This window comes from Cygnus olor, chromosome 1, assembly GCF_009769625.2.
Source record: "Cygnus olor isolate bCygOlo1 chromosome 1, bCygOlo1.pri.v2, whole genome shotgun sequence".
Classification (NCBI taxonomy): Eukaryota; Metazoa; Chordata; class Aves; order Anseriformes; family Anatidae; genus Cygnus; species Cygnus olor.
In genome coordinates, this window is record NC_049169.1 from 86,085,905 (window position 1) to 86,105,348 (window position 19,444).

The 19,444-nt window shown below is 47.8% G+C and overlaps 1 long non-coding RNA gene across 2 annotated transcripts in view; it reads right to left on the minus strand.

Moving 5' to 3' along the window:
- Positions 1-2,428: 2,428 nt before the first annotated feature.
- Positions 2,429-19,444, minus strand: part of LOC121074690 — a 58,321-nt gene continuing 41,305 nt past the window's right edge. Inside the window, exons 8-11 of one of the 2 annotated variants that reach the window (XR_005822490.1) lie at positions 14,202-14,440; positions 3,534-3,584; positions 3,317-3,434; positions 2,429-2,593 (exon numbers count right to left, since the gene is read on the minus strand). This is a non-coding gene — a long non-coding RNA (uncharacterized LOC121074690). Of the gene's footprint in view, positions 2,594-3,316; positions 3,435-3,533; positions 3,585-4,228; positions 5,764-14,201; positions 14,441-19,444 lie in introns of those variants that run through there. The other variant, XR_005822494.1, reaches the window with a different exon arrangement.

The following is a 19,444-nucleotide window of genomic DNA, read 5'->3' on the forward strand; positions in this document are numbered from 1 at the left end:
AGATTATAACAAGAACTGCGTGTGCTAAAGACTATTAATGGGAACCTGTGTTTCAAAAGCCTCATCACCTTTGTGCTTGTTCTCCCGCCTGACCCCAATAATAAAAATAACTTAGCGCTCGCCAGAGCGCTCCTCCTCAGAGGACTTTACAAACACTCCCTGACTTTGGAGGAAAACATCCTCCCCAAGCCTGCGTCAGTGGGGAAACCGAGTCAGCGCTCAGGTTTGGCCAGGCATTTCTGGCTGCTGGTGGGGATCCTACTCCCTGGGGACATCTGTCCGTCCGTCCCTGGGTTTGTTCCTGTGCCCGAAGGAGGAGGAACGAGACGGTTGTCTGACAGACGTGCCTTTCAACCACGTGGTGGCCACGGGGAAGCTCTCAGGAAGGCAGGCCTGGGCTGCCTCGTGCTCCCAGCACAATCGGGCCATTGAGGAGTGCCATCCCCCGAAGCGGCCGGGCGTTGAGGCCTTGCCATGTGCTTGCTCTCTGGCAGCGGGGTGCTGCAATAGCCACGGGCAGGCGGGCGTGACTCGGGCACTGCTGCTGATGCAGGTGTTAGGCCGCTACCACAGTGTTAGGCTATTACCCACACTGACGGCTTTCTTACTCGGCACTGCCGGCCAGCTGCTCGGGCCTACTTCCCCTTCCCTTGCCCGGGCAGGGCGAGCACAGGCAGCGCGCTGACCCACCCTGCCTCTTCTAGCACCAGCAGCAGGCGTCCGCAGCCCTAGTGAGATGGGTGGCTGCTGTGCGGACAGGGAAATGAGGGTGGATTTCCTCTGAACTGCCAGGAGCTGTCGTAATGCAGCAGCTGTGACGGGGAGTTGTATCTTTTGCCCTGGGGAAGCAAAGGGACATCCACACCCTGACTCCGCGTGCTCTGCTCGCCCAGTGTGCGGCAGCCCTCATGGGTAGTGGCAACAGAGCACAGCAGTCAGGGGACTGGGCTCAAGCCAGGCCCCAGACTTGCTTTTGGTGTGGCAGGAGGCTCCCCATTCCTCCTCAAGTCAGGAGGAGTGATCTCCTGCCTGCACAGAAAGAAAGCAGATGTAGGGAAAGAGAGGAAGTGGAGGTTAAACTACAGCTGCAGGATTGACCCGCTGTGAAGGACTGCCTCCGAGCGGAGATGGATGGTTTAAAAGAGCATCACTCAGAGAAGGTCGTGCCTGCACACACATCTGTCTCCTCTTAGAAGCTACCTCAGAGCTGCAGATTGAGCAATCAGAAATCAAGCCATCCAGAAAAAAAAAAAACAAAAAACAAAAAAAAAACTTTTTAACAACATCCTATGTGATTTGTCCAAGACCATGCAAGAAAATCCACAGAAATCAGGGTCCTCCGGCCTGAAGATGTGCATGGGGGATGTCATGATCCAGTCAAACCTCCCCTGCCACATTGCTGAAGGGGAGAGGAGACACACCTACAGCTCAGGGGCATGGAGGGGACGAGTGGCCATGGCCACTTAGTTGAGCCGAAACAATTCCGAAAACATTTTCTCCAGCCCTTATTTACACTGCAAAGATTTGAACACTGGTTTCACCCAGAGGAAAAGAAGATATTTATATTTAATGGCCAACATTTAAGCTTCTTTAAAACGATCTGAGAGGTTGTAGTTGGAACAGAGATAAAACCCTAACTGCCCTGGTACAAAGCAACAGTGATGCCATCGCAGGAAAGCTGGCAACTGCAGCCAGGCTGAGTATCTGGGTCTAGCGCAGCTGAGATTGCCCCCTGGGACCAGCACACTGCTCCGTGGATGGCACTGAGGCAGTTCCCAGGCTGCTGGTGAAAGGAATTCCCACTTGTACCCTGGGCAGAGGGATGAGGAGAGAGAGAAAGAGAGGGAAGCAAAAACAAAAACACTATGCAAAGATAGATCGACGTGTTTCCAGATTTTCAGGACATCTGTCAGCAAGCACCAGAGTGTATGGCAGCTAATCCCTTCACAGATTTTAACTGTTGCTTGACAGAAGAGTATGCCAATTCTTTCCTAAATGTCCCCACATATGAAGTTGTGTTCTGCCTGAGGTTATGATCTGTCTGCGAAGAAAAATATGACACTACTGGCTTGGAACACGTGCAGACCAAAAGATGTTTGCTGAAGATGAAGAAGTCCACAGGCAAGGTGACTGCCCAACAGCTTTCTAATCCTACCTCCTAAAGTCAAGCTCAAGTCCCAGGTTTGTGATGTTTTGCTGGTTAATTCAGATCTCCCCATGATTTGCGTGTGTGCCACGATGAGACAGGTGAGTAAAAGGTTGGATTCAAGCCTTGCGATAACTGGTGGAGCAGCAGTTCCTCTTTGTTTTCTTATTTTCACTGGGAAGAAAAGCAACAGAGAGAAATGGGCAAATAGGCATTTCCATCATCAACTTTTCTCAGCAGTAACCAGAAAAAAATGGATTTTTAGAAAAAAATCTCCTTTGCCAAACAGACTTTTAGCCTTTTATCCCACAAGACTTTGAACTCCTGGTTGCACTTCACGTTTTTCCACAGAATCATTTTGAAGAAAGAAAATCAATTTCCTGGCTGGATCTAACACTGTGGGACTCTTTGGGTGTGTCTGAATTCTTTCTAAACGGTCCTGGGCAACTGTACAGAAAAAAAAAAGCAGTCTCTCTGCTACTGTCATTTATCCTGAAACATTTCTTTCATCCAGTTAGCTATGATAAGCACTTTGATTGTTACTCTGGATGAAGTATGTAATCATTAGACTTCAGAGTCCACACCTTCATTTCTGTGATTGAGGCCAATACATAATTCATACCTCTCTCAATATTGGCCTGACAGCAGATTTTGGAAGATAGCAGCGACTCTGTTTGCATTTTGCTGTGGGCGTTGGTCACCTTTATGTCATAACCAAATGATTTGGGAATCATCTAGGAGGGAGAAGTCCAGGACACCATTCCCTTACTCACAAGATTGTTTTGCACTTTACATATAAGAATCACTATATAAAACCTAAAATATTCATGAGAGCAGGAATGAAAGCCCAGGAGTCACCTTCTGCCTGGACCCTGAATGTTAAATTTCAAGACTTGCTCCCCAGTTCATCCCCTCCACCAGATCGTTCTCTTTAAAAATAAAAGGCCCTGGGTGTCCTGGCAGACACCGAGGTGAACAGGAGCCAGCAGCATGCCCTTGCTGCAAAGGAGGCTCTGATGGCATCCTGGCTGCATTAGGAGTGCTGCCAGCAGGTGGAGGGAGGTGAAGCTTCCCCTCCGACCAGCACTGGTGAGGCCACACCTAGAGCACCGGGGCCAGTTACAAACTGGAACGTGAGGTGCCAGCTGAACATCAGAAGCAACTCCTTACCCTGCAGGTAACTGAGCACTGGCACTGGCTGCCCAGAGAGGTTGTGGGGTCTTCCTCCTTGGAGATCTTCACAGGCCACCAGGACATGGGCCTGAGCAGACTGCTGTGGGTGTAGTGGCTGTGGAGATTGAACAGGAGGTATGTAGGTTCACAGGGCAGTGATTGCTTTTGGACTCAGGTGGGGAGGACCTCTACTTTAGCTTTGGTCTCAGCTTACCTCAGGGTCACAAAGCTTTGTGGTTCAATCCTTCTCCCTCAGCGAGCAAGCCTGTGGGTAAAAAAGCAAGCCTACACCCCCAGAACCAAATGGAGTCAAGAGCCCTTTCTGAAGAGGCAGGAATACTTCTCTCCCCCTCCTCTTTACTGTCACCACCTGTCCCAGTGAAGCTGGGAGAAGTGGCAGCAGATCTACAGGATGCCTACTGCCAGGTGGATTTGCTGTCCACAGCAAGTGTCTTTCCTGCAGACTTGTCTTAGGATAAAAAGTTAACTAGTACACCCCTCTTTGCCTTGTTTTCAACCCCAACAGGAAAAAGTAGTGCTCACTGGAGCACGTCACAGCTTTTTGGCAAGTGTCCCTGCCAACAGAGGAGGAGCTGCCAGTCACTGCACTAGCACTCGGACCGGGCTGCATGAGCGCAGAGACAGACCTCACTTCGGAGGTCAGGTCTGGTATCATCATTTTACTTCTGAGGCAGAAAGCAATTAGGAAAAAATACTCAAAGCACTCTGGAAGAATCACACCAAAATGGGACATTTGCAAATGTGTCACAGACCAGAAACAGAGCCTGGGAAGGAGCAAGGCAGGAGTTTTGCAATGCAGTCAGAAGATAACTCCATTCCCACTTCAGCAGTCAAACACAACGGTGTTATAACGCAAACATGCCATCACCAGGCTATTTCATAACTCACACGGATAGGACGGTCCTTCACATTCATTGTAGGAAGCCTACCCGTACCAGCAGGACGTGAGTCACCCTGTCTCTGGGCAGTGGGGTGATTTTGGAAGCTGTCATAGTCCCTAGGAGTGACAAGCATGGACGAGGGCCCCCATGTAGGTGGGGTGGAGAAGGGAAGAGGAAGTGCCCTGATTCACAGTTACTGAGTGGCAAGGAGAGCAATAGCAGCTGCATGTAGAGGAGCATAAAGAAGCCACGAGACAATGTTAGTCATTGTGATTAAGCCACTGGAGTGTCTACATTTGCAGTTATTTTGTTTACTTCCTCGTGGCCACACATGACAAGAACTTTGGAGAAATGTGAAAAGGGATGACAACAGAGTACCGTGGGTATCCACAGAAGTCTCCTCACTGGCAGGAATGGTTGTGCAAGTACAAAACAACAATGTTTGTATGAAGAACTAGGAAGGGAAGGTCAGCACAGGCCTCCATGCTTTCTAAGTTGTTTGTGAAAGGGCAGCACAAGAACAGCTGAGGAGCTCTGAGGGTGTGAAAAGACAAGGCAAACAAGGGAGAAGCAAAGGAAGAGCCAAAAAGCCAAGCAGAGGGGGATAACCCAGCCCAGCATTGTTATGAAGAGTGCCTTCAGAGCATTAATTCCCTGCCGAGGCCCACGGATAGGGCGCTGGCTGTTATGAGATGGTCTAGCATCCGTATGAGTGTGTGGATGGCTAGGGAAGACTGCATATCAGCAGCGTGACACAACACAAGATGGTGCGGGTGGGAAGACAGCAAGGCCCCGAGTGCAGGCCAGGTGATGTGGGGCAGGGATAGATACCATGAGAGGCACTGGTGGGGAGGACTGGGAGCAAGAACAGGCTGGTGTTAGCACTGCTGAGCGTGAGCTTCTGACAGCCATCTGTAACGAAACAACAAAGAAACAGAATTATGTTTTAGTTTGGACTGAAGAGGATGTATGCAAAAATGAGTCTGATTTGTGATCAGCATAAAGACAGTGGTTGGACTTTGGTTGGTAGATGAGGCTGGGAAGCGGAGGCAGCTCCTGTTCTACCCACTCAGAGGCAAGACAGCTGTTGAGCAAGGAAGGGGGTAACCTGAAGGACCGCAGGTTTATTTAATCTCCATGGCAGCATTTCCACCTAAGGTGCCCTGCAGGGCCTGAAAAGAAAGCGTCTGTGCTGAGAGAGAGAAGGAAAAATAAATAAAGCAGGACCAACCTCTCTATTTTCTGCATCTTCCCCTCCCTCGCAGGTCGGTCAGCAGCAGCCCCACAGGAGGTATGGCCCGAAAGGATCAGCAGCGATGCCTCACCTTCAGCACACAATGGTCCTAAACTGCTTAGGGAAACCACCATCCCTCTCACAGGGCAGCACAAACACAAGGTTTTGCAGGATGGGGCTTGGAGCAGGGCGCAGTGGGATCAGCGTTAAGAAGGACTCATCACACCAAGCTATCCCATTTGCAGCACAGACCTAGCAGTCCTGCCAGACAGCAAGCAGCATAACTAGGTAGAGCTTCCCAGAAGGGAAATTACAGTCCAAATGCATTTTCTGTATAGGAAATCCAAAAGAAGAAGGAGGAAAAAAAGAAGCCCTTATCTATATTTATAAGATGAAGCTTTTCCTACACGAATAAACCTCTTAACACATTTTTCTGGGCGCTGAGGTTATATATTTAATAGGTTTTTCTGGTATCACTTAAAAGTAGATCACCACCATGCAGTGACGCCTGCTGCACTCTTTTTCTGGCATCCTCACTAGCTCCCTTCACCCGTGCCCCCCGTAACTAGAGCACCACGTGTTATTCTCACCAGACTGCGAGAGAGGATTTTTCCTTTACTGAGGAACTTTTCCTACAGAGCCGCTCAATCACCTCCTTTTCTTTGGCCCTCCATGCTTTCTTCTTTCCAGCTTAAGAAAGAAAGGAGAAGACAATCCCTGGAAGAGAAGGGAAAGCACGAACCCTCATGAAACCCTCCTGCTAACTTTTCATTATTATCCCGGGGCTGCAAACCAATGCTTCTGCCCTTGAGCATGGATCACAGAAAGCAGAAACTTGCACAGGCCTCCAGCAAGGTGAGAACCAGGACCCCTGTGCCATGGGCAGCGTGGCTAACCCTGCTGAGTGCACAAGAACCCTTTCTTGGACATATTCAAAGCCCTGAAGAACTCAGCCATGCAGGGTGTTAAGCTCCTGAGCCCACGATTACTTCAGTGTCCTCCGTCCTAGTGCCAGCAGTTCTGCATTGGAATGTGGAGGGCAGAGCTCTTTAAAAAAATCAAACAAAAAACCACAACAAACTTTAATAGGAGTAAGTATAGGTAACCACAGAAAGAAAGCATCCTTCATGTCTAGAGCCAGCCCCATGCAGAAGTGCTTTGTAACCAGTGCACTCCCGATTTCCACTTTTCAGACTTGTCACTTGGACTTTAACCTCTTTCCCCTTCCTGCTATGTTGTGGGCAGAAGTTTCATTTTGTTGCTTTATTGTCTCTCCCCTCCTTATTAAATACAATAAGTTAAAACCTCTGTCATTACAGCCATCTCTCAGGAGGGAAGAACCATGTTACTCCAGTGTCACTCCTGTGCTCCCGACCTAGGAGAAGAAAAACGGTGGGACTGCTCTCCTTTGCCTCTGCAAGGAATAAATATCTTGCACTGATTCTTGAGCTGTATCTCACTGTAGGCTTCTGTTTCCTCCATCCACTTCCCACTCTACAGGACAAAATAACTGCCTCTTCATCTCAAGAGATTTATCTATTCACTTTCGTGCATGGACAGAAAAAACATTTCTTCCCCCGCAACAATGCAGCTAACTCTGGGGTAGAACATGACAGCTATTTCACAGCACAGAAGGGGTGGCAGGGAAAATGCAGTTGTTTTTGCCTGCAGAGATAGAACAGCAGATTGGAATGGCAAAAACTGCAATTTAACTGGAACCTTGAGAAATCCTTCACGGTTTTCATAATTTAGTCCAAAGAAAAAAAAAAAATCTGCCTGTAAAGGCTGGACCGCCAAAGCACAGGCTGACTCAAAGGGAAGGGCTCTGTTTAGTGAAGCATAACACTATCTACTATAGCACCCACATATTTCTTAGAAGTTTTTTTCATCTCCCAAGTGAGTAAGCCCATTCCTGCTTACTTGTGAAACCGGGCAAGCTCAAAGGGAGGAGCTTGCAGGTTAACTGGAAAAGGTGTGGGTCGCTGCTCCTTCCCATGCCCCAGATGCAGCTCACAAGACAGCCATCCCATCTTACCTGCTTAGAGGGTGTGATACTCCCGTGAGAGCTGATCACAAGCACTTTTTCACCTTGTATTATTTCTAACATAGGCATTAGCCAACACTACCCCTTCTCTCCACCACCACCACCATTTCCCTGCCCAAACCTGCTCCAGAAAATGAAGGCTCAGCAGAACTGTGTCCCCATCGAGGCTGGATGAGGGACTATCAAAGAGCACAGTAAGGTGAAAGCACCCAGGTTATCAACGCTGATTGGCTCAGTGTAATTATCTGCTCAAGATGTTGTGGATAATTTGGGTGTTCTGAGCTTCTGAGCAGGAGAAAGCAAACTCTCTCGACACAGGTAGGAGTGGAAGGTCAGCAAAAATCAGCCTTTAGCAGGACCCCTTAAAGGATTACTGTTCACCTGTAAGGTATTAAGTAGAGCAGACATTCTGTGCGTACCCTCGAGCAGAAATCCAGCTGACAGCCCTCCACCGCCCCTACCCCCAGCTTCCTTCTGCACCCCTTGGGCAGGATGCGCGCCGGGAGCTGCGCACACAGGCACATCTCCATGTGATGCTGAGCATCAGGAGGGGAAATACTCTCCTCTGCTTGGCACAGCGCAGGGAGCCCCAGCTCCTGTGCAGGTCGGAGGAACACTGGATGTCCTTGCTCCTCCTGGTAGCACCTTCACGGTACAGGGTGCTGGAGGCTCACAGCCCCACATCCTGCATGGTACAGTGCAGGGCTGCACGAGAGGGCTCCCAGGAGATGAAGCAAATGATCTAGGGCACCCTGCGTGGCTGTTACAGGCAAAATCTGAGGACTCAAAGGCAGACACCTCTCCCACTGCTAGAACTCAGCTCCAGGGAAGATGCAGGATGTGACTTCAAGTTACATCCAAGCCACACATGCCCTCTCTCCAGCCCTGGCCACTTTTTTTATTCATTTGCCTAAAAATATTTTGCAGCAGAGATCTCTGACTGAGCAAAAGAGGCTGGATCAGAAGCAAAAGAGTGACTGATGCATTATGCAGCATCCAGTGACAACAAGGGAATTAGATTTTGATATGCTTGCTGAAGTCTGCTATTTCTACCCTGATACCTGGTGGTCAATTCATTGCCAACATCTGTATAACATCAAACATTTGCATCCATATGGAGAATGTATAATTAAAGCTTGCTGCATACAACTGTGAAAACTTTTTCATATCCTCCCTAAATTGCATTGCAACCCCCAGATGAGGGCTGGAAGCCAAAATGGAAAAAGTCTGGCATAAATATTTAACTAACTTGAGATACGTATTCTTTAACTATTAGCTAATTATTTTGTGCCAGCCATAAACGGCATCTGGTCCTTTAGTACAGGGTGCACAAGGATGATGCAGCTTGGACACATAAGTGGGAAATGAAACGTGACTCCTTGCTAATTAATATTAATGAACGGATCAAGAACCAACATCTCTTTGAAAATATGAGCACAACAGGAGCCCGAGCATGATTCATTACGATTAGCGCTGGGGTGACAACCATTACGAGTCTCAGAAAAGCCTCTGTTTCATGGAGTATCTCTTCAGGAAGGACTTAATTGGCTTCTGGAAGAAGTGAGGATGAACAAGGAAGGTGGTTTCAGACCAACCTGCGGGTATGTGTTTGATAATCACCCTGGAATAGGAGAAATAACAATTCCTTTTGTGTGGATGTGCTGAGGGTCCCCTGTGTTGGTTTGGTTTGCCCCAGCAACAGCAACAGCCCACTGTCAAATCCCTGCCATAGTTATTCCTATCCCTCCAAACTCAGTCCCTTCCTTCAGCCCTCAGTCCCTTTTCCTCCAAATTAGGTCCCTTCTTCCCCATACACTGCCTGCTCTGACACTGTTTCAGACCACCTTGGCAGCCAGTAGCTCAGCTCTGACACCTTGTACCTGAACTGACTGTGTTCCACCTGGGAAGGAGAAAATCTGCCCTCTCTTTCACACAGCATCTCTCTAGGCCCGGCTCACCATGGAGCTGGGGGAACATTTTGGTGGTTAACAGGGCAGTTTTCTTCCTTACCTAATTCATAGCCATGTAATAAGAACTGCTAACATTTCTGTTCCCTTCTTTCACGTCTCTCTGGGTTGCTCTCCACTCATGGAGCACACTAAGCCTCTAACAGAAATGTTTGTCCTCATCTGAAGGTCTTGAACAATCATGACTTGTTGGCCTGTTGCTTTGCTTTGCTATCACGTCTGCACACCACTTGGTTCTAGCACCAAGCTCTGTAGCTTTAGCAGGGCTCACAAGGAAATGCTAGATCCTCTTTCTTTGGTTAAGCCTGTTCAGTCAAGGAAAAGGCCTCCAAGTTGGCTCCTGCCCTCGAAGCAGCTCCTGAACTTGCATTATTATATACATTTAGGAAGTATATTAGGTTTTTGGACCGCATCAATCTTTTTGTTATGACTACCTGGGAATTACCATTCATCCCATCATTCACCAACTGTTTCTCTGCTGTGTTCTCCATTTCTCAGTCAATTTTCTACTAAGAGCCAGTCTACCAGCTAATTTCCCTCTGGTCCTGAACAAACATCAGCAAAAATCAGCTGAAGCTGAAAGCCTGGTGCTGCTTTACACTATCATTTGCCTGAATCGAGCAAGTCCCAAAGACCCACTAGAAACAATCATATATCTCCAGAACGGGAAGAAGTCCACTGTCTCTGAACCATCATTACAGTTCCCATTAGTGCAGCTTAAACATTGCCACTCCTGCATTATCTTCACCACTCTCTCAAATCTTTGTAAAATCAGTCATGTCGCTGAAGACTAACAGAGAGAGAGTGCGATCAATGCACAACTCGTGTTGTGGGCTTATAATGGGAATTGGAAACTGGATCTAGGAATCCTTCCCCAAGGTAATCTATCATGCCTTGTGACTTCCTGTAAAACCCGTATCTTTCCTCCCATCTTGCTCAAGACTGAATGGAAAACTGGGTTAACGAAAACGTAAAGAATCTTTCAACGCAGCAGAGACTGCTTCAGAGTCAAGTTTCCCAGGGGAAATAAATGATGAACAAAAACAAACAACAGCACAGCTCAAATGATTCCTCCCCTCACCACAGTCCTGAGATTTCATAATTGCTCCCTTCATGGCCATTTTGGTTTGTAATATGCAGAGTAAAGATTTCCATTATAGCTGTGTTTACTTAATCACTATAATTTTTTTTTTAAGTGAAGTTCAGGCTGTTCAAAGCACCAGGATGCCAGCCCCAAGGAAATTAGCCATCAGCTAGTTGTTGCTCTACTATGATCTGTAGCAAAGGGCTTGCTGCCCAGCAGTCTCTTGGTGCTCAGATAGATCACACATCTCTAGGAGTGAGGAGGCTATTTACCATGGTCTGTTGTGCCCTTGGCCTCATTGGGCAAGATGAGGATGGTTTTCTGTGTTTGTATACGTAAAAAAAAAAAAAAAAAAATCAGTCTCTGGAATGGGATGATCACATGGGATGACCTGAGACAAGACTGAAGTCCATCAAGGGAAAGCTAGAGAACTGACAAAAGCAGAATTCATTTCAGCAAGCGGCAGCACATTGGTACATCTGCAGCACAGTCCTTCCAGTGAGGTTACATTGCATATTCTCATCATGCATGGCAGAATATCCTGGCATGAATATTTAATCATGCAGGGCAAATATAAGCAGATTGAAATTCTAGGTGATGACAACTTTCAGATGACCTGGGTCCAGACTAGAATTTGTGATTTAAGATGGGAAGGCTCCACATCCCATTCCTGTCCTTCCAAGACATTTATTCCCTGGCATGGGACTTGAGAAACACCTCAGCCTTTATAAAAGTAGCAACAGCTGCTACACAGGATGCTTAAGAAAAGGGACGAACACATGGAAACAGAGTCAATGCCTGCATGAGGTTTTCTATCACTGGAGGCAGTCTCTAATACCAAAGTTTTTTGGCACTCTCATGGTTTCCAGCACCCCAGATCACTATGGTCAGAACCAAACCAGATTTCCACTGCCATCTTCAAGCTGGATTGACCTGAGTTACTGAGCAAAACCACCCCATCCAGCTTTTAACCTTTTGGCAATGAAAGACCCAGCCTCTGAAACACAACCCAGGAGTGCAGAAGATGAACTTCCTTGGCCCTAGTGGATCTAGGACCCTCAGAAGAAACCTTACAGAGTAGATTAGATGTCCTCCATCACATAGGCCTTTCTGGAGGTGTTCCACCCTTCTTCCCACCACTCTCCCCCACCACACTTCCCAAAGTCTTTACAAGTAAAAGACAGGAGGAAAAAAGTTCATGTGCGTTGGTTTGGGGAGATGCTACAGACCATCTCTATCACAGTGTTAGGTGCCCAAGTCCCATAGAAACAAACAGAAAGTGGACACCTCAATTTTTCTGGCCTGAGGCTTCCACAGCACTGGGATTCTGTGCGTGATTAGACAAAATAGATGTAAATTGTCAAAAAGACGGGGCATTAATAAGCTTATTCCTTTCTGTAGTAAGATGTGCAAATTCCTCCCTTTCCTTTCATAAATAGCTGTAACTCATTTCAGATTTTTTGCTGATAGGAATGTAATTCAGTCATTTCAGCAAGGTTGTCAAGCATCGTGAATGGTCCCTGCACGGACAGCACCACGTATTATTCTCATTTCCTAGCGGGAGAGATTCAGGATGCAGAAAGTTCAATATCATGTTGGTTTACAGAAACAAATCCATGTAAGGTGAAGCTATTGTAGCAAATTTTAGTGAACGTGTCTGCATTGCGGAGAGGTGGAAGTGGGATGCAGGAGGGATCTCAGTGTATAGGCAAGAGTCAGAGATTAGAAGAGCACCGAGTGGCCAGGTGGTGAGGGAACCTACTTCCAAGTTACAATTGCAATGATTGCGATGAATAGGGAGAATCTATGATTAAAGACATGCCTGAAAATAACAGTAATGATTTCCACTTGTATGCCTTTGATCAGACAATCTCACAGTATTGTATAAATGAAATCTCCCAGTATCTCTGTGAGGTTGGAAAGCCTTCTACTGACATGAACATGTCAGAAAAATAGCAGCTGAATGGTGCCAGACAGGTGACGGCTTAGATAATTCATCCTCTCTTGGAAGAAGAGCTTCTAGAGATGGAATTTGCCCCAATTATAAAAGAGGAATAGATCCTCAATATGAGCTATATTGGACTACAAGCATAAATTACTGTGCAAAATGATCAACCAGCCCGTTCAGTTCTCATTTCCATAGGTGAAAGTGCCAATAAGGGAAGTAATCACCTGCCTGTAAGGATGATTTTAAAAGATGGAGACACTGCCCATCAAGAACACCACTGGGACTCATCAACCCTTTCCAAACAGGCTGCTGGTAGCCACCAGGAGGTAAGGACTGTTTTTAGTCACTAACTCCATAGGATTAATTTAAATTAGCCACCTGGAGAGGAAAAATTATGCCTGTTACCATGCCCTTGTGCACTGCATTCCCCAGAACAAAATTGTACAGGATCATCACATTCAGACGCAACCCAGGTGTGGGGTGTGCATCATCCGACTTTCCTTTCTGGAAATCAGGAGCAGTGTAGGCAGCTTTTGCACAGGGTTAACTGGGATTTGCAGCTAAATCCCGTCAAAGGGCAAGAAACATCACTGAATATTTCTCCTGCAAAAGGGGAGGTGGACCCCAAACTGAACAGCAGGCATTGTTTACTGTGGCAAGACGATTTTCTATTTTTGGAAAACTTGAACAATTTATGTTTCTACTTGATGGACTGCTGAGAGGGTTAAATATGGCCTGGCACTTATTTCGCTTGTGATTATGCTCATCTTCCTCTCACCAAGAAAGAACCCAAAATACATTGATATTCAGATCTGGCTATTTTCGTTTGCGCTTTTCTCTATTATTCAGTGAATATGAAATCACTCTTTACTGATTCAGAAGCTATTTGTACAGTATTTTTCAAGGATAAGTTGTAGGGGTCATACACCCCAACTTCACTGTTATGGCTGATTACCATAATTCCTGCTCCTCCTCAAGAGCCGGTAATAAACTGCCTACTTTAATCCTATTTAGATGTTTGATTTGGGTGTATTTGTCAGCAGAAAGATTATATAAATACAGGGGTTGGTGAAAAGCCCTCATACTGTAACGTAACCAAGTGCAGTTTTACCCCTGGTTGAGGCAAGAAATGACTCCCTGGCTAATCAAATGCCAGAGGTGCTCTCCAGATGGCTAGAGGGACTTCTCTCCAAAAGATAAGGCAGTCCTTAATTTATCTAGGGCCATGTCAGAACACCACCCTTAATAACTTAGAACTTAAATGTATTTTGGGAGGAAAGACTCAATCTGCCTGCGCTCCCTGAAAGCCTTCACAAAGGAGAGTAGATCCCAAACCCACACGTTGTTCCTACCTTGCTGCTGCTGTCCCCTGCTCTGAGGACACTCCTGCAGGAGCAGCATGTGGACGGGTGTCCTCCCCCACCATTTTGAGGGCTGGGGGAGCCATCCAGGCTTGGCATCCCTCTGCAGGCAGAAGGGACGGGGCTAGGGCCGAGCTGCTCCATGCTTTCCCAGAGCAGAACGAAGGCTTTCCACCAGCAGCGGAGAACACAATAGCTGCACGCGCCTTCCAGTTACCAGCCCAGAGCGATGGCTGCAGGGGCATATTTGAGTTCTCTGATTTATTTATTTGGGAAGCAATCATTAGCAGCACCAGCTTCAGCACACATCAAACTCCTCTGCCAGCCTCCCTCTCCACCCACCTTGAGTCTCACTGGGGCTTGCTGGAGGGAGGAGAGCCGCCCCATCATTCATCCTCCACCACTTTCTGCTCCTCTAACAGGTACTCAGTTAAGTGGGTCCTGCTGTGTTTAATGGTCTCCCCCACCCCCGTGTAACCCCCGCCCCCGTGTAACCTACTTACATATTTTCTGTGAGCGCGCTGGCCTGGTGTATGTATTTCGGTTGTATGGCAGCTGCTCCAGGAAGGGTCACGTGGCTCCTGTAATTAAAACAGGGTGAAAAGGGGATTCCTCTGCTTACCAAGAGAAAAAAAAAAAAAAAGGATTGGAATGAGGGAAAAGAGGCCATTTGCTGCAAACATGAGGGCTGGAAGGCCTTGAATTTAATCGTTACCACAGAGTTGCACCAGAAGTCATCAGGCCCTGTGCTATCAACAGATCACTCGAGTGACATTAATTATTATATAAGGAAAGAGTATGGTCATATTTGATTTCTTCTCTTACTTCCCCAAAATAACTCACAAAGACTGAGCCCACCAAACAACGATTCCTACTTCAGTCGCACCCCTCACTGGCACCCTTGGTTCCGCAAAGAGCAGAAGAAGCACTCCCTAGAAACATCGCTGAGCACAAATCTCATTTGAGTTTGTGCTGCCAGTTCATTACCTGGGATTTTTATACAGCTCTGTATATGCTGCTACCATCCTCTGAGTTTGTCCTAGTGCATATCTTGGAGTATTTCAAGTGGAAATTTTTTGAGGCAGAAGGGGAGCCTCCTGCATAGCACATGCACGCTGCATCCTTGCTACTGGGAGAGATAGGGAGCAATCTCCCAATTGCACAAGTGTTCAGCTGGTGAATGATCCAGGTTGGTGTTGTGCCAACATTATTTCCTCCCTCTGAATCAACATGAGTCTTTCTCCCATTGAAGCTGAACGTTATGTGGTCCTATTGAACATCACAGTGGCATTGCACATTGTTAGGGGCCACCTTTATATCTGATATATCAGATATAATGTGGGGTGTCTGGGAGCTGTGGTGTGTGGGCTGTGAATTGTAAAAAGGCTGGGAGACAAGTGGGACCTGAGAGGGGAGGGAAAGGTGGGACAACGCTAGAGAGAGCTTCTGCGGAGGCAGCTGCAGAGGGGGACCATGAGTTTAAAGCTCACTCCAGGCTGGTACTGAAGGCTAGCTCTTCACTGGAAGGTGAAGGAAATCTCTGTTTCTTATAACCTTACAAGAGGGGGAGATGGTCCTGTGCCAGGGTTTGAGTCAGCCAGAGTCATCATTAGTATGTCCTGTGCAGTCTCTGTGGGAGCTCTGTAGGGTAACTTGAGTTGTGGGTGTCAGAAGCAGTGCATAAATTATGGGGAATGGGAGGTGGGGCTGTAACAAGAAAAAAGTATGGGGTCATTATGCATGAAATCAGGTAAGAGAGCACATTGCAAGTAATTCTGCTGAGGAATAGCGAATCCAACAGAAAGACGGCTGTAGGATGCTGAAGAACTCATACACTGAGTAATGTGGAAAATGATGCAATGGAAGCTTCTAAGTGCCATTCACCTGACTGACTTTGAAGAAGGATGGAAGCAAAGGCTGGAGAACAGCAGTGCACAGTCCCCTTTCTCATCAGAACTGTCTATTTTCAAGTAAGCTTGAAAGTACTCCACAAGTAGTCTCACAAATGCCGGGTGGCTGAAAGCAACACCACTCTGTAAGGAGAGCCCCTAAATTAGCATAAAATAAATGAGTACCTGTGAAATCCCCAGTGATACCCTTCACTCTACAGCTCTCCTGAAAAGATAGGAACATAAATAATGGACTGTAAGGAAAGGAGGGGTAGGTACTTGAAAACTCGCTCTCTCAGGGAGAGGGTATGCTAGAATCCACCCCCAGCTTGTGTGCTGAATAGATGAAAGCTGGATCTGGTGGGCAGGATGGAGTTAAGCTTGCAGGCAGATGTTGATGGAGCCTTCTGCTGTCTTCTCTCTCCTTAACCTTGTTTCCAAACATTGCAATCTGATGCTTAACTTTTTTTCTTTTTTTTTTTTTCTTTAATAGTAAAATAACCTTGCTATTAACTCTGCCTAGTAATAAAGTGTGGTCGCTCTGCAAAACAGATTTGCAAGTCACTTTTTCTGTTGCAGGGAACATAGGTCATTCTTCAGGGAAAGCAAAATGTTTTCCAAGTCTCTCCCCACTAGTGCTAATTGTGGCATTCCTGACAGCCAGGACACAACTTTGCATATCCCTGCAAGGGCTGGTGCCTGGGAGCGTTCCTTTCTACATGGGGAGAAGCGAATTTCCTTTGGGGTGCAGCAGGAGAGGCAGGAGCATGGCTTCTGGTGCTGAGAATGCCTTGCTCATAAAAAGTAACTGCAAGGGATCGTCCACACGGGGGGAGCTGAAGGTACTCTACGTGCCGTACAGACTGGCCCCTACGCATTAGTCCAATGGGCCATGAGGCTCAGAAGGAAATTTGGCCATTATTTCTTCTGACAGGGATGGAGGTAGCATGGGGCCCTAGACACCGAGTTACCCACCCTGCCACAATAATTCTTCCAAAAATGCCATCACTCCTAAGGCCATTTAGCATCTGGGCAGTTGGTCTGATCTACTCCTTGCTAACGGCTGCTCAATAAACTATAATAAACCTATTAGATAGCTTTGCTGAAGTGCACTGCCAGGTTGGGCCAGGGAGTCTCAGTCATTTTTCATGGCATTCAGTTACATCCAAAGTAACAGACTAACATGAATTAACGTTGATGTGATGGAGTGGTGTGGTCTGAAAACGACCTTTTCCTTTTATCCTTACGCTATCTATTTTCTGAGAGCTCTCCTCCTGCAGTGGGGCAGGGCTGGTCTCTGCGTGACTGCAGAGCAGTCTTCTCCCCAAATCCGACACAGGGATGCTGTCATTCAGGGCCAGGGAACCACGCTCTGGCAGCTTCTAAATCATAAGGGAAAGAGATTTTTCTCCTCGGTGTATGAGGGCTTTTAGTATCTACACCATACCCTTTTCTTTATTAATTAATGTTATGTTTAAAACATAAGTAGCTTCTTATTTCTGCTCGCTACTTATTATACTGCCCCGTCAGCACTTCAGCGCCCAAGCTGGGCTCCACGTGTGATGCGTTAGCCCCGGCCAAAGTCACAGCCGGCGACACCCGGCCCAAGGGCATCTGCAGCAGGGGCTAAGGATGAGGGCACTTCGTTTTAGCATGTGAAACCCCTCGTGGCCTCTTCTGCCCGCCAGCCCCTCTCCACACAGGACAGACCCCTCTCTGGCCAGCCGGAGCTGCGGGCAGACAGTGGGGCGGGTGCTCGCCTGCATCCCCCGGAGCAGGGCTATATTTAGAGGCAAGCTGCAAACAAAGCGATGACGGTGAGCTGCTCGCCCATAAATTATCCAGTGGTGTGGGACTCGGAGGGGAGAGAGAGCACCGTGCTGGAGGGGGACAAGGACAGGAGGCCGTTTTGCCAAGATCTGGGAGGTTCCCCCCCGCGTCGCCCCCAGCCCCCATCTCGCCCGCGCCCCACCTCCCCGATAAGCCCAGGCAGCGTGAATTGCGGTTTAGCAGATGGTTGCCATGGGTTACCTCCCTGTGCCGCAGATATTCCCTTCAGAAATAGTAACGTTAATTGAAAACAGGGGCCTGGCGCCGTCACTCCGAGGCTCGCTTTGGCGGGCTGGCCGTCCTCGGCCGCGGCGGGGACATGGCCAACGCAAGGGGAGACGACGGAGGGACCAGGCCGCGGCCCAGCTCTGGGGGAGTTTTGCAGGAGGTGCAGTTGAACAAAACTGCATGTTGGAGGGGAAGGCCGTGCCCCAGGTGGTCAGCAGCTGAGCTGGGAAGAGATGGCAGATCTCCTCCTGCCCTGTGCCCACGGTGAAACTCTGCTTTTAGGAGGAGTTTAGTGGGGCTTTTCAGGAAGCCGTGTCACACGGACAATAAACTGGCAAGATGACCACAGCACGAGGGGAACAGCGATTAGAGAGCCAGGGTGCTGGAGGAGGCATCTGGCGAGGTGCTAGAGGGATCAGTGGCAGGTCTCATCCTGCTTTAACCTATCCCTCTTTCAGGATAATTAATGCGTAAGCAGCAGGTTTTGCAAAATTTAGATAGCGTAACTTGCTGCCACCAATTAGCAAGGATATTTCTGTTCCGCAGAGGATTTTCAACTTGTAGCCTTGACTGACACTGCAGGCATGAAGCCTGCAAGCAATGAGGAGAGGTGGTCTGTGCTGGAGAGGGAGCGCTCTCCCACCCTTCCCATGCTAGCTCAGAAAGCTCCCAGCTCCTTCTCAGTGCATCACAGACCGGTCCCTGTGCCCCCAGCACAGCAAGGATGCTGTCTCTGCCTGGCATGGGGGCTCTGGGGACATGCACAGGCAGCAGGTGCTTGGTATGGTGGGAGCAGGCAGAGCTTCGTGCTGTTCTTGCAGTCTGAGCAAGAGTGACTCAGTCTTTGCATTAAGTTATTACACTTCTGATCTATTCAAGCCCTACACTAGTAATGTTTTACCTGAGGCTGCACCACTTTACACGCAGATAAGACTTTTGCTGTGGCCCGCTTGGTGCATTGCTTTTTCTGCGACCCCTTCTGAAGATTCAGCTCTGCCTTCCTTGATACCAAAGCAAACCCTCTCGCCTCTCACTGTTTCAGTCCTAAGTGCCACTGGGTTTGATTCCCAGTGCTGTAGGCATCTCCAAGATCTGCTCCAATGTCTTGTCAGGGTTTCTTGGTGTTTTATGTGAGCTCGGAGGGACATCTGTAGAACTCTACTGCCAAAATCAGAGCCCAAAGGCATCTTGGAATCCCTTGTTCCTGAATTGCTTGTCACACACCTAAAAATTGAAAGTACAGGAGAGGTAACTTCAGCCTTTTCACTGTCAGCCATTTTCAGGAGCAAGTTCCTTATCGGGAGCTTTTGTGCCCTCTCTCTTCTTTGCCCTGACTATGCATTCACTACACAGATTACTCACAAGATCCACAAGAAGTTCTACTTTAAAAGAAAAAAAATTACTCCAACTATTCCTATATCATGTTAACCAGCCCTCTTAGCTCTTGCAACATTTGCTTTTTCCTCTGCTTGCACAGAGGAGTACTTGAGATCGATGCTGTTCATACCAGGGAAACTCCACAACAGATGGAAATCTGTAGCATGAACATATCTGAGGTTAACAGTCATTCTGCATGCAGCAATGACATCAGAAGTCTGACATCATATGTGACATCTGCAAAGCACCAGGGCGTCTGCA